Raw genomic sequence first — 12,025 nt, 5'->3', positions numbered from 1 at the left:
AAGTGACACTTTCCTAATAATAATGCATTAAAAAATTATATATTTTAAGTTTAGTTTTATTTTCCTTAACGTATGCATTACAACTACCCTTTATTTGTACAGATGACAGTTTAGAGAATGCTATTGCTCCTTTAAGAAAGGAAGTGCATGGCTTGGAGGGAACCACTGTCACGTGTCCTACAACTACATCTCAACTTCTACAATTGGAAATATATTCTACTGGTATCATCAAACCAGTGCTGGGAAAATGACAATATTCCTTCTATGGATGATAGATACAGACTTCCAAGAGAATTGGTCGCCTGGTAGTCTGTTGGGTTATATTGATACAGAGACCAAACGTGTGGATCTGAAGATCTCCTCTGCTGAAGTGCGATGAAGACCACAGGGACACTTCACAAAAACCTGTAAAGAACCATGGGAGGAAACAGACATCCTGTATGACATACATAAGTAACATACCTACTGAATGTTAAGGGGAGGGACTTATGGTCCGGAGGATGATCTGAACAACAGTATAGAAACATAAAAACACGAGGAAACTTTCAGAGACTGCTGAGATCTTTCTGTCAGTTTGTCTCTGTTTATCTAATATGGTGTTGCTGGATTCAGTGTTTTTCCTGACCATATTTATGGGTAGGTGATACAATACAATACGTGACAATACAATACAATGCAATACACTCCATTGCCATACTTGCCAAAATGAATTCAATTCAATTTCAATGTATTTTATCCTGTTGGGGATGGGGGCGCTGTTTAGACTATTTATGCTAATTGGGTAATTTTTGAAACGGCTTCCCACAAAATCCTTGATCGTACAATATGCATATTATTATTATTATTATTGGATAGAAAACAGTCTATAGTTTCTATAGGAGTTGAAATTTTGTCTCTAAGTGGAACAGAGCCCATTCTACAGCAATTTCCCTGACATGGAGTCAAATTTCAGAAATGTTGGCCACTGTTCTGAAGTCAGTTAAAAGGGCACTGTTATTGCTATGACTATACGGACACTTCTTACGTCTTCCCCTGGATGCCTTTACGTGATGACGATTCCAATGGGGTCGATTGCGCGTTCACAGGCCCTATAAATTAAAAAACCCTGTAGCTAGCAAGTCTTTCCTTGGTGCGTAACGCGCGTGCTGGACACCGACCCGCTCCTGTTCCAAGCGTTAGTTTAGCCTGTTATATTTCTCCGGTCATCTTTTCACTCGTTATAGGAGTTAAAAACATCATAATGTAGTTAATTTAAAGCGTTTTATAGCAATTTATATCCGTTTAGTGCGATTTTGGGACATTTATTTTTGAAACGATGTGAATCTCTGGGCACGCTTTTCAGTTCATCCCGAACGCAGTTGGCATTTCCACATGGCAAGAGGACAGCTTTCCACCAAAAGACGATTAATCCCAAGAAAGGATCCTTTGCCCAAGATACTGATGGAAGAACAGCTCAAGGTAGGACATTTTTATTATGATAAATCGTGTTTCTGTCGAAACATTTTAGTGGCTTAGGACGCCATGTTTTTTGACGTAGCTTCGCTTGGCGCAAACTGTATTGAAAAGTAAGGATAAATTAAAAAATGTAATTCCGCAATTGTATTAAGAATTAAATTGTCTATCAATCCCTGTCCACCCTATATTTTTTAGTCATGTTTATGAGTATTTATGTATAAGAGTAGATCACTGTCTAAGTGGCGCAAGGACATTTTCTGACCAGCTTGTCTACATTTCACATTGTCTAACCATGATTTTGGTGGCTAAATATAAACATTTGCGATCAAACTCTATATGGATTGTGTAATATGATGTTACAGGAGTGTCATCGGAAGAATTCTGAGAAGGTTAGTGAAAAAATTAATATCTTTTGGCGATGTTGACTTTTATCGCTCACTTTGGCTAGAATCAATGCTGGGCTGCTATGTGCTATGTGCTATGCTAATATAACGATTTATTGTGTTTTCGCTGTAAGACACTTAGAAAATCTGAAATATTGTCTGTATTCACAGGATCTGTGTCTTTCGATTCGTGTATGCTGTGTATTTTTACGAAATGTTTGATGATTAGTAAGTAGGTAAACACGTTGCTCTAAGTAGTTTTTCTATTCCATTTGTGACGGTGGGTGCAATTGTAACCTATGCCATCTACCTGAAATATGCACTTTTTTCTAACAAAACCTATCCCATACCATAAATATGTTATCAGACTGTCATCTAATGAGTTTTTTTGTTGGTTAGGGGCTATAAATATCTTAGTTTAGCCGAATTGGTGATGGCTACTGGTGTTGGTGGACAAATAAAAGATGGTGGATTATGCTAATGTGTTTTTAGGTAATAGATGTACATCTTTACATATTGTGTCTTCCCTGTAAAACATTTTAAAAATCGGACATGTTGACTGGATTCACAAGATCTGTGTCTTTCATTAGCTGTATTGGACTTTAATGTGTGAAAGTTAAATATTTAAAAAAAAAATTTTTTTTGAATTTCGCGGCACTGGTTTTTCAGTGGGGGGGGGGGGGGGGGGGGGTGCCGCTAGCGGCACGCTGATCCTAGACAGGTTATTCAACAATTAATTATATGTGTATTAAAACCATTCTCTATGCAGGTGTCAGTTGTGAGGACCTCACTCCACTCAAGAAAGAAGAGTACTGTTTAGAGGGAACCCCTGTTACCCTGGTTTACAACTACTCCAGAACAGCTACTGCTGGAGATTAATTCTATTGGTATCACCAAGACACAGCACAAAGGCCAGAGTTCCTTCTGTACATCTCAGGTACAGAATTTATAAAAATAGCAGATCCTCTGAACACTGAATAACTGAATGAAGAGATAAACCGTTTGGATCTGTAGATCTCCTCTGCTGTAGTGACAGACTCTGCTCTGTACTACTGTGCTGTGAGGCCCACAGTGACAGGAAAATTCATTAAATTTGATGTGTATTCGTATTCTGCTACTGTCTCTACAGACTCTTAACCACATCATATACATACAATATGCATGGATTATATGATGTCATTGTTCTCAATGTAACGGATGTGAAATGGCTAGCTAGTTAGCGGGTACGCGCTACTAGCGTTTCAATCAGTTACGTCACTTGCTCTGAAACCTACAAGTAGTGTTGCCCCTTGCTCTGCAAGGGCCGCGGCTTTTGTGGAGCGATGGGTAACGACGCTTCGTGGGTGTCAGTTGTTGATGTGCGCAGAGGTTCCCTGGTTCGAGCCCGGGTATGGGCGAGGGGACGGACGTAAAGTTATACTGTTACATTGATGCTGTTGACCCGGATCACTGGTTGCTGCGGAAAAGGAGGAGGTTGAAAGGGGGGTGAGTGTAACGGATGTGAAATGGCTAGCTAGTTAGCGGGTACGCGCTACTAGCGTTTCAATCAGTTACGTCACTTGCTCTGAAACCTACAAGTAGTGTTGCCCCTTGCTCTGCAAGGGCCGCGGCTTTTGTGGAGCGATGGGTAACGACGCTTCGTGGGTGTCAGTTGTTGATGTGTGCAGAGGGTCCCTGGTTCGCGCCCGTGTCGGGGCGAGGGGACGGTTTAAAGTTATACTGTTACATCAACATGGACTTGCTCAGTGGTTTGGTCCTCTGGTGGTAAATGCATGTACTGCACTCTTTAGAGGAGTGTAGCTGAAGCCAACTGACTGGTAATGGACCAGACAAACTGCTCTTTTGACCTGGGTCACTAGATATAAAAAGTAATTAAAGTTTTTGCATGTATAATAATTCATTGTTCATGTGAGGATTTAGTGTCTTTATTCTCAGAAGTTCCTCAACATTTAAATGCGGTCAGCAAAGTGAAAGTAGAGGAAAAGTGTTTTCTTTATATTTACTCACAAACAGCCGTTTCTGCAGCTCCTGGCTGGTCTTCAAATGAGGAACCTTCTTATCCTGCAAGTGCTGCCCACTACACCTCCTGAAGGATGGATTAATCAGGCCCAAGTTAGCCAGGTGGCTCGTCCACTGCTTCTCACTTTTCAGCCACTACCACTGAGATGTTCTCTCTGACTCCTGATCAGTTTTATGACAGATCTTCTTTGTCTGTCCTCCTCCTATAGACTGCCCTCAACTGTTATGAAGTCCAGTGACAAGATTTTTCTATGTATAATAATGATACAATAGTTCCATCTAGTGTTCAACATTCTGCCCAACAAGGTGAAACCTTGACATTGCTTGTATTTTCAAGGGCAAGTTACTAGTGAGAGTCAATAGGTGTCAGTGGAGTCTCATCGTTTGCTTCTATTCATTTAAGATATAGATATCTGTTTTGTCGCATGGGCTGTGTCTCATTCTACCACGTCAGTCTTCTGCATCTACGATGGAAGGTGGCCGAGCTACAGCTGTGTTTGTCAGACCATGAGACATCCTGAAAATCTGTCTTCTCAAAAAACATTTGTAGCGTCTGAACATATGATCACTCTTTAGAAAGATGAGAGTCTCACGAATATGATGGTGGTCTCTCCTCTGGTCTCTCCTCTGTTTGGGCTACAAACTAATGTGACCCAACTGTTTAATGGGGTAATTCTCACAAACAAGATAGAACATGTAATGGGTTAAATATTACATACAGCACCAGTCAAAAGTTTGTACACAGCTAATGATTAGGTGTGTTCAAACTTTTGACTGGTACTGTATATATTTCCTGATCTTTCTTATATCTCCTAGATCAGTGGTTCCCAAACTTTTTAAAGTCCCGTACCCGTTCAAACAGTCAACCTCCAGCTGCGTATCCCCTCTAGCACCAGGGTCAGCGCACTCTCAAATGTTGTTTTTTGCCATCATTGTAAGCCTGCAACACACACACGATACGATACATTTATTAAACATAAGAATGAGTCTGAGTTTTTGTCAAAACCTGGCTCTTTGGAAGTGACAAAGAGCTCTTATAGCACCAGGGCACAAATAATGCAAATCAATCATTTCTCTCTATATTTAACCATCTTACATATAAAACCTTATTTGTTCATCGAAAATTGTGAATAACTCACCACAGGTTAATGAGAAGGGTGTGCTTGAAAGGATGAACAAAATTTTGCAATGTTGGGTTGTATTGGAGAGCGTCTCAGTCTTAAAAAGAATGAAGGATCATAAAACCAGTCAGTGTCTGGTGTGAACACCATTTGCCTTATGCAGTGCAACACATCTCCTTCACATAGAGTTGGTCAGGTTGTTGATTGTGGCGTTTGGAATGTTGTCCCACGTCTCTTCAGTGGCTGTGCGAAGATGCTGGATATTTGAGGGAACTGGAACACGCACGTCGATCCAGAGCATCCCAAACATGCTCAATAGGTGACATGTCTGGTGAGTATGCAGGCCATGGAAGAACTGGGATATTTTCAGCTTCCAGGAATTGCATACAGATCCTTGCGATATGGGGCTGTGCATTATCATGCTGAAACATGAGGTGATGGCAGCGGATGAATGGCATGACAATGGACCTCAGGATCTCGTCATGGTATCTCTGTGCATTAAAATTGCCATCAATAAAATGCATTTATGTTCATTGTCCATAGCTTATTCCTGTCTATACCATAACCCCACCCCCACCATGGGGCACTCTGTTCACAATGTTGGCATCAGCAACACGCTCACTGACATAATGCCATACACAATGTCTGACATCTGCCCGGACCAGTTGAAGCCGGGATTCTTGTCTACCTACTGAATTGAGCATAACCCTAGAATTAACCCTAAGCCTAGCTTCAGTTGGAACAGATAATGAAACACATTATGAGAAGCAGGATTATGAGGCTGGCAGTTTTCTACTTGATTAACTCCAGGCAGGAGTGAGAGGTATATTTTATGGACCAAATTGAGAGACAGCCCCTGCATCATAGTTGACATGGTGACAGTGGTGGGAAAAGTACCCAATTGTCCTTTTTGAGTAAAAGTAAAGATTCCTTAATAGAAAATGACTCAAGTGAAAGTCTCCCAGTAAATTACTACTTGAGTAAAAGTCTAAAAGTATTTGTTTTTATAAATACTTTAAGTATCAAAAGTAAATGCAATTGCTAAAATATACCTAAGTATCAAAAGTTTTAAAAAAGTATGAATCATTTCAGATTCCTTATATTAATCAAATCAGACGGACAATTATTATAATTTGTTTAATTTACAGATAGCCAGGGGCACACTCAGAGACATCATTTACAAACAAAGCATTTGTTTTGGGTGAGTCTGCCAGATCAGAGGCAGTATGGATGATCAGGGATGTTCTCTTGATAAGTGTGTGAATTGGACCATTTTCCTGTCCTGTTAAGCCTTCAAAATGTAACAAGTACTTTTGGGTGTAAGGGAAAATGTATGGATTAAAAAGTACATTAATTTCTTTAGGAATGTAGCGAAGTAAATGTTGTCAAAAATATAAATCTTATAGTACAGATACCACAAAAACGACTTAAGTAGAACTTTAAAGTAAAGTATTTCAACATCCGCTGAAAAGGCATACATTCATACATTCACAAGTGCAAACGAAAAGTCCAAAAAGTTATATTACAGTTCGTAGAAACATGTCAAACGATGTATAGAATCAATCTTTAGGATGTTTTTAACATAAATCTTCAATAATGTTTCAACCGGTGTAACGTTCGTCTTGTGGTGCATGAACGGACCAAGGCGCAGCGGGTTGTGAATACATTATGAACTTTATTAACAAGACGAAACTAAAACACACGAAGAACACTTGATACTTTTACAAAAACAACAAACGAAGTAGACAGACCTGGACTACGAACTTATATACAACGAAGAACGAACGAACAAGTACTGATTACAAACAAAACGAACTCACGATACAGTCCCGTATGGTGCAACAAACACTGACACAGGAAACAATCACCCACAAACAAACAGTGAGAACAACCTACCTTAATATGACTCTCAATCAGAGGAAACGTCAAACACCTGCCTCTTATTGAGAGCCATACCAGGCAACCCAAAACCAACATAGAAACAGAAAACATAGACTGCCCACCCAAAACTCACGCCCTGACCAATAAACACATACCAAACAACAGAAAACAGGTCAGGAACGTGACAACCGGACAATTCCTTTGTCTTTAGAAATGCAATGGAATGCATATATTTGCTTCTGGGCCTGAGTAGCAGGAAGTTTACTCTGGGCACGCTTTTCATCCGAACGTGAAAATGCTGCCCCCTATCCCAAACAGGTTTTAAATGCTTCACACCACTGCATGGTGATGTCATTGCCCATCATTTACGTTAATATGCACTGCGAATACAGGGATTATGGCCATGGTTGCATTCAGGGTCAGTCATTGGTTTCAATCATAACACCAATCATCAGTTGACTTGACTACTGTTTTAAAAATAAGTTTCTTAAATAAAAAAAATAAACGTTCATAACATAGTTCGTAAGTGCAATTCCTCAAACTGTTCTTCATAGATTTCTTAGGAACTTCTTATGTGACATTGACATTAGTGACATGCTTGAAACCAATAAATAAGGAAATAGGATTTAGTTTTAGTTGGCTAGCGAACCCTTTACAGACACACACAAAAAACTAGATTTTTCACACATTACAGCGAACACTCCCAGGAATCCCAGTTCCACAATAAATGTTTGTTTTGTTCGATATAGTCCATCATTTATGTCCAAATACCTTCATTTTGTTTGCGTGTTCGTTCAGTCCAGTAATCCAAATTCATGACACACAGGTCAGACGAAAAGTCAAACAATTCCATTACAGTTCGTAGAAACATGTCAAACGATGTATAGAATCAATCTTTAGGATGTTTTTAACATACATATTCAATAATGTTTCAACCGGAGAGTTCCTTTGTCTTCAGAAATGCAATGGAAAGCAGGTCGCTCTCACTTGAGTGCGCATGTTCAGCTCATGCCAGACACCTGACTCAAAGAGCTCTCCTTCCCTCATTCTTCACAGTAGAAGCATCAAACAAGGTTCTAAAGACTGTTGACATCTAGTGGAAGCCTTAGGAAGTGCAATATGACCAATATCGCACTGTATATTGGATAGGCAAACCTACAAACCTCAGATTTCCCACTTCCTGGTTGGATTTTTTCTCAGGTTTTGCCTGTCATATGAGTGCTGTTATACTCACAGACATCATTCAAACAGTTTTAGATACTTCAGAGTGTTTTCTATCCAAATCTACTAATAATATGGATATATTAGCCTCTGAGCCTGAGTAGCAGGCAGTTTACTCTGGGCACCTTTTCATCCAAGCTACTCAATACTGTATAAGAAGATAACATTATGTAAACGAGATATTTCATGGTTCCAAATATATCAAATTTAACAAGGAATCCCTCTTGCTGTTTAACTAAATAATTGAATATACAATAAGCTTCTCCTCTACTGCAAAGCCCCTACAGTGGATGGAACATAACGTCTATAACAGTCTATTCATCCTCTACACATGAATCATAATGGCACATTGGCTTAGGAATACTTTACTTATCCTGTCTGCATGTTATTTTGATACGGTATAGTGCTTCTCCTTTCTACACTCTCATTCTATGAACCTTTGCATATTATGTATTATAAAACCTCAAAATATATATTTTTCAGATTGTAAAGGTGAAGAGGTTGTTGACCAGCAGAGTGTACATGTTACTGCCCTTGAAGGAGGACTGTAAACTACACTACCAGTAGTCCAGTCGAGGTACATCCAGTTAACTAGGGTCTCCTCAGTATGTTCTGAGAAGAGATCATAATTCAGAAGGGAGCAGTAGTGATGAGATCCAGTGGAGATTTCATTCCAGGCTGAATTTCGCATCTAGCTCTGTAGAGTGTTTGCCTCAGGATTATCAATGTTTGACAATGTGCAAAAAGAGGAGGAGTGAAGATGTCATGCTGTCATCACGGCCTAGCTACATCAGAGTGGTTTTACTCTTCTCCCATTGATCTCACAGTAGCAGACATGGGACCCTGGCTGAGTAATTGACTGATTCTTGCTGCATGTTGTTATGGTATTATAATATTATTTTTCTAATTTGTTTACTGTCTTTGCTCAAATCCTTTCTTTTTTTCAAACACATTTTTCAGTACAATACTACCATTCATACATTTTTATTCACTCAATCATGTTGCTTGATTATTTCCCTCTTAATACAAATCTGTATAACATTATTTTCCAGAATGCAGAGGAAAAGACTCAGTCATTCAGCCACCAGGAGATGTGATCGCTACTCAGGGAGAACAGGTCACACTGGACTGTCAATTTGATGCAGATGATACTAGAAATCTCTACCTGTTCTGGTACAAGCATGAATTACATGGCTTCACAAAGGTCATGCTGGGCCGTTTTCCTTTTGGAAGTAAAAATGCCACTGAGTTCAAGGATAGATTTGATGCCCATCTCGATGCAGACTCCAAGTCAGTCCCATTGAAGATCCAGAGGTTGCAGCTGTCTGACTCTGCTGTGTACTACTGTGCTCTGAGGCCCACTGTGACAACAGGATATACAGCCTCATTACAAAAACTATTTGATAGTGTGATATAAGACTCTTAGAGAGCCTAGTGGAAGCTCCTCCTCAATGCTTCTTAAGGCAGAGTTAAAGAAGTGGTTTCAAAAGCTTTTGACACATACAAGTGTGTTTGCTCTCTCCTTACCTACCCTTCTCACTGTAGACATGGAATCTTGGCTGACGATGATTCTGATTCTTTATGCATGTTGCTGGGGTATGATAAAAAAAATATATTTGTTTACTGCCCTTGCATTAATTATCCCTTGATTTTGTCATAAAAAAATAGAGAAATTAGCTCAATCTATATGCTCCCAATGATTTAATGGGTATAAATCATAAAACAGCCTTTCTTTTTCAACTTATTTAATTTCTCTCCAGAATGCAGAGGAGACAGAGTGTTACAGCCAAAAGGAGTTGAGACGGCTACTGAAGAAGGACAAATAACACTTGTCTGTCATTATGAAACAGACGATCCAAGTCCATATCTATTCTGGTACAAACAGGGAGCAAACGACTTCCCCAAGTATATGCTTATGCGGTTCAATTTTGGAACTGGGGACAATGCTACTGAGTTCAAGGAGAGATTTCATGCCGATCTAGATGCCAACTCCAAGTCAGTCCCCTTGACGATCCAGAGGTTGCAGCTGTCTGACTCTGCTGTGTACTACTGTGCTCTGAAGCCCACTGTGACAACAGGATATACAACCCCTTTACAAAAACATACTGAGCTACACAATGACAATACACTTGTCTGTACAGTATACAACATCACCTTTGACACATTAACCTTCTAACTACCTCCCTGATACTACCAAGACTAGTTGTAGCAGATTATGACAATCATAGTGATGATGATGATGATTGTAGAGTAAGTCATTTTTTATGCCAATAAAGCTACCTCTTCCAATTCAGCTCTAAATGTCAGCCTAGTCTCATAGACTAAACGTAACATAGTAAATGTAAATCCGGGACACTCAAAATAGCATGAAATGTTATGTTTGGTATGGTTACATAAGACAGAAAGTTACTTAAGGCAAATCCTTAACCCTTTTAGCTAACACTTCCCCTAATCATAACCTTAAACCTTTAACCTAGCTCCTAACCCTAAACCCTAATCTAGCTAAACGTTAGCCGGCTAGCTAACGTTTGTGTTAGCCACCTAGTCACCTACTGTAGCTAACAACAGCCACAGCAAATTGGAATTCATAACATATCATACATTTAGCAAATTCATAACATATTGTACATTTTGCAAATTCGTAACACATTTTATTTTTTCTTATTCGTAGCATATTATACGAATTGTAAGTATTAACATATCTTCAAAATGGATGATTGACATCCACAAATGAGTAAATAGCATACGAAATGTAACATATACTAAATGGAGTGGTTCGGATTTACTTACAGGACATTATGAAATGCTCTGAGACCAGGTTGTAAAGGTAGATGTAAGAGACATTAAAATTCCATTACAATATGTCATGCATTAGAAAATAAACCATTGTTTTATTTTTAGAGTTGGCCTTGTAGTGTTACTTAGATGAATTTAGAAAAAGCAATATTCAGTATTGTGTACAGAGTAATGGAAAAGCCAGCATCAACCACAAGGAGGCCACATTACCAGGTAAGTGTTGCTTTCTACTCTAAAATGACTTGTTTACAGTATTTGAACACCCCCTCTGTGCTGTGCTGCATGGACTAGGCCTGTGCTGCTACAAAGACAGGAACCAAGAGAGCACATCAGTTTCTATATTGTAACATCAGTTTGTCTTGCTCTTTGTATCCTATGATAATTATGGGACATTGGCTATGGAATTCTGTTGTTCTTGCTGCACTTATCTTTGGTAGGAAATGGCTCTCATTATCTTTTTCTCAATACCCTGATGTTACTGGAATCCTGACATTTTGTGACCATGGGACTTTAAGATTCTTTCTGCGCAAAGCAAAGTAATTGTGCATCAAAGTTTTCACATTCGAGATCTCAGAACTGTTTTATAATGAATTCTTCTTTCATAACAAAATAATATTATCACCTTAAAGGTACGTAAAGTGCAGAGTATCAAAATCCTGAGACATTTGTAAGTCAGTTTGTTTAGGGTATTGCAATTACATATAGAACCTTACTCCTCTGAAATGTCAATCTTGGTTGACACTTCTGAATTAGACATGTTCAGTTTTTAAGAAAATTTGAGAATTCGTAGGCGATCGAATAAACCCTCACTTCCTTCCATTCTGCTAGCAAACGTGCAATCTTTGGAAAATAAAATTGATGACCTACGCGGAAGAGTAAACTCCCAACAGGACATTCAAAACTGTAATATCTTATGCTTCACAGAGTCGTGGCTGAACGATGACACTATCAACATACAGCTGGCTGGTTATACACTGTACCGGCAGGATAGAAGAGCGGCATCTGGTAAGACAAGGGGCGGTGGACAATGTCTTTTGTTAATAACAGCTGGTGCACGGTATCTAAGGAAGTCTCGAGCTACTGTTCGTCTGAGGTAGAGTATCTCATGATAAGCTGTAGACCACACTATCTAAATAGAGAGTTTTCATC

At 39.2% G+C, this 12,025-nt stretch overlaps 1 pseudogene; it reads left to right on the top strand.

The window, feature by feature from the left end:
- Positions 1-8,915: 8,915 nt before the first annotated feature.
- On the top strand, positions 8,916-10,256 carry LOC129813495 (uncharacterized; annotated as a pseudogene).
- Positions 10,257-12,025: the final 1,769 nt, after the last annotated feature.

Source organism: Salvelinus fontinalis, chromosome 17 (assembly GCF_029448725.1).
Source record: "Salvelinus fontinalis isolate EN_2023a chromosome 17, ASM2944872v1, whole genome shotgun sequence".
Taxonomy (NCBI): domain Eukaryota; kingdom Metazoa; phylum Chordata; class Actinopteri; order Salmoniformes; family Salmonidae; genus Salvelinus; species Salvelinus fontinalis.
Note: the sequence above shows the minus strand (reverse complement) of the source record. Positions and strands in the feature narration are given on the sequence as shown.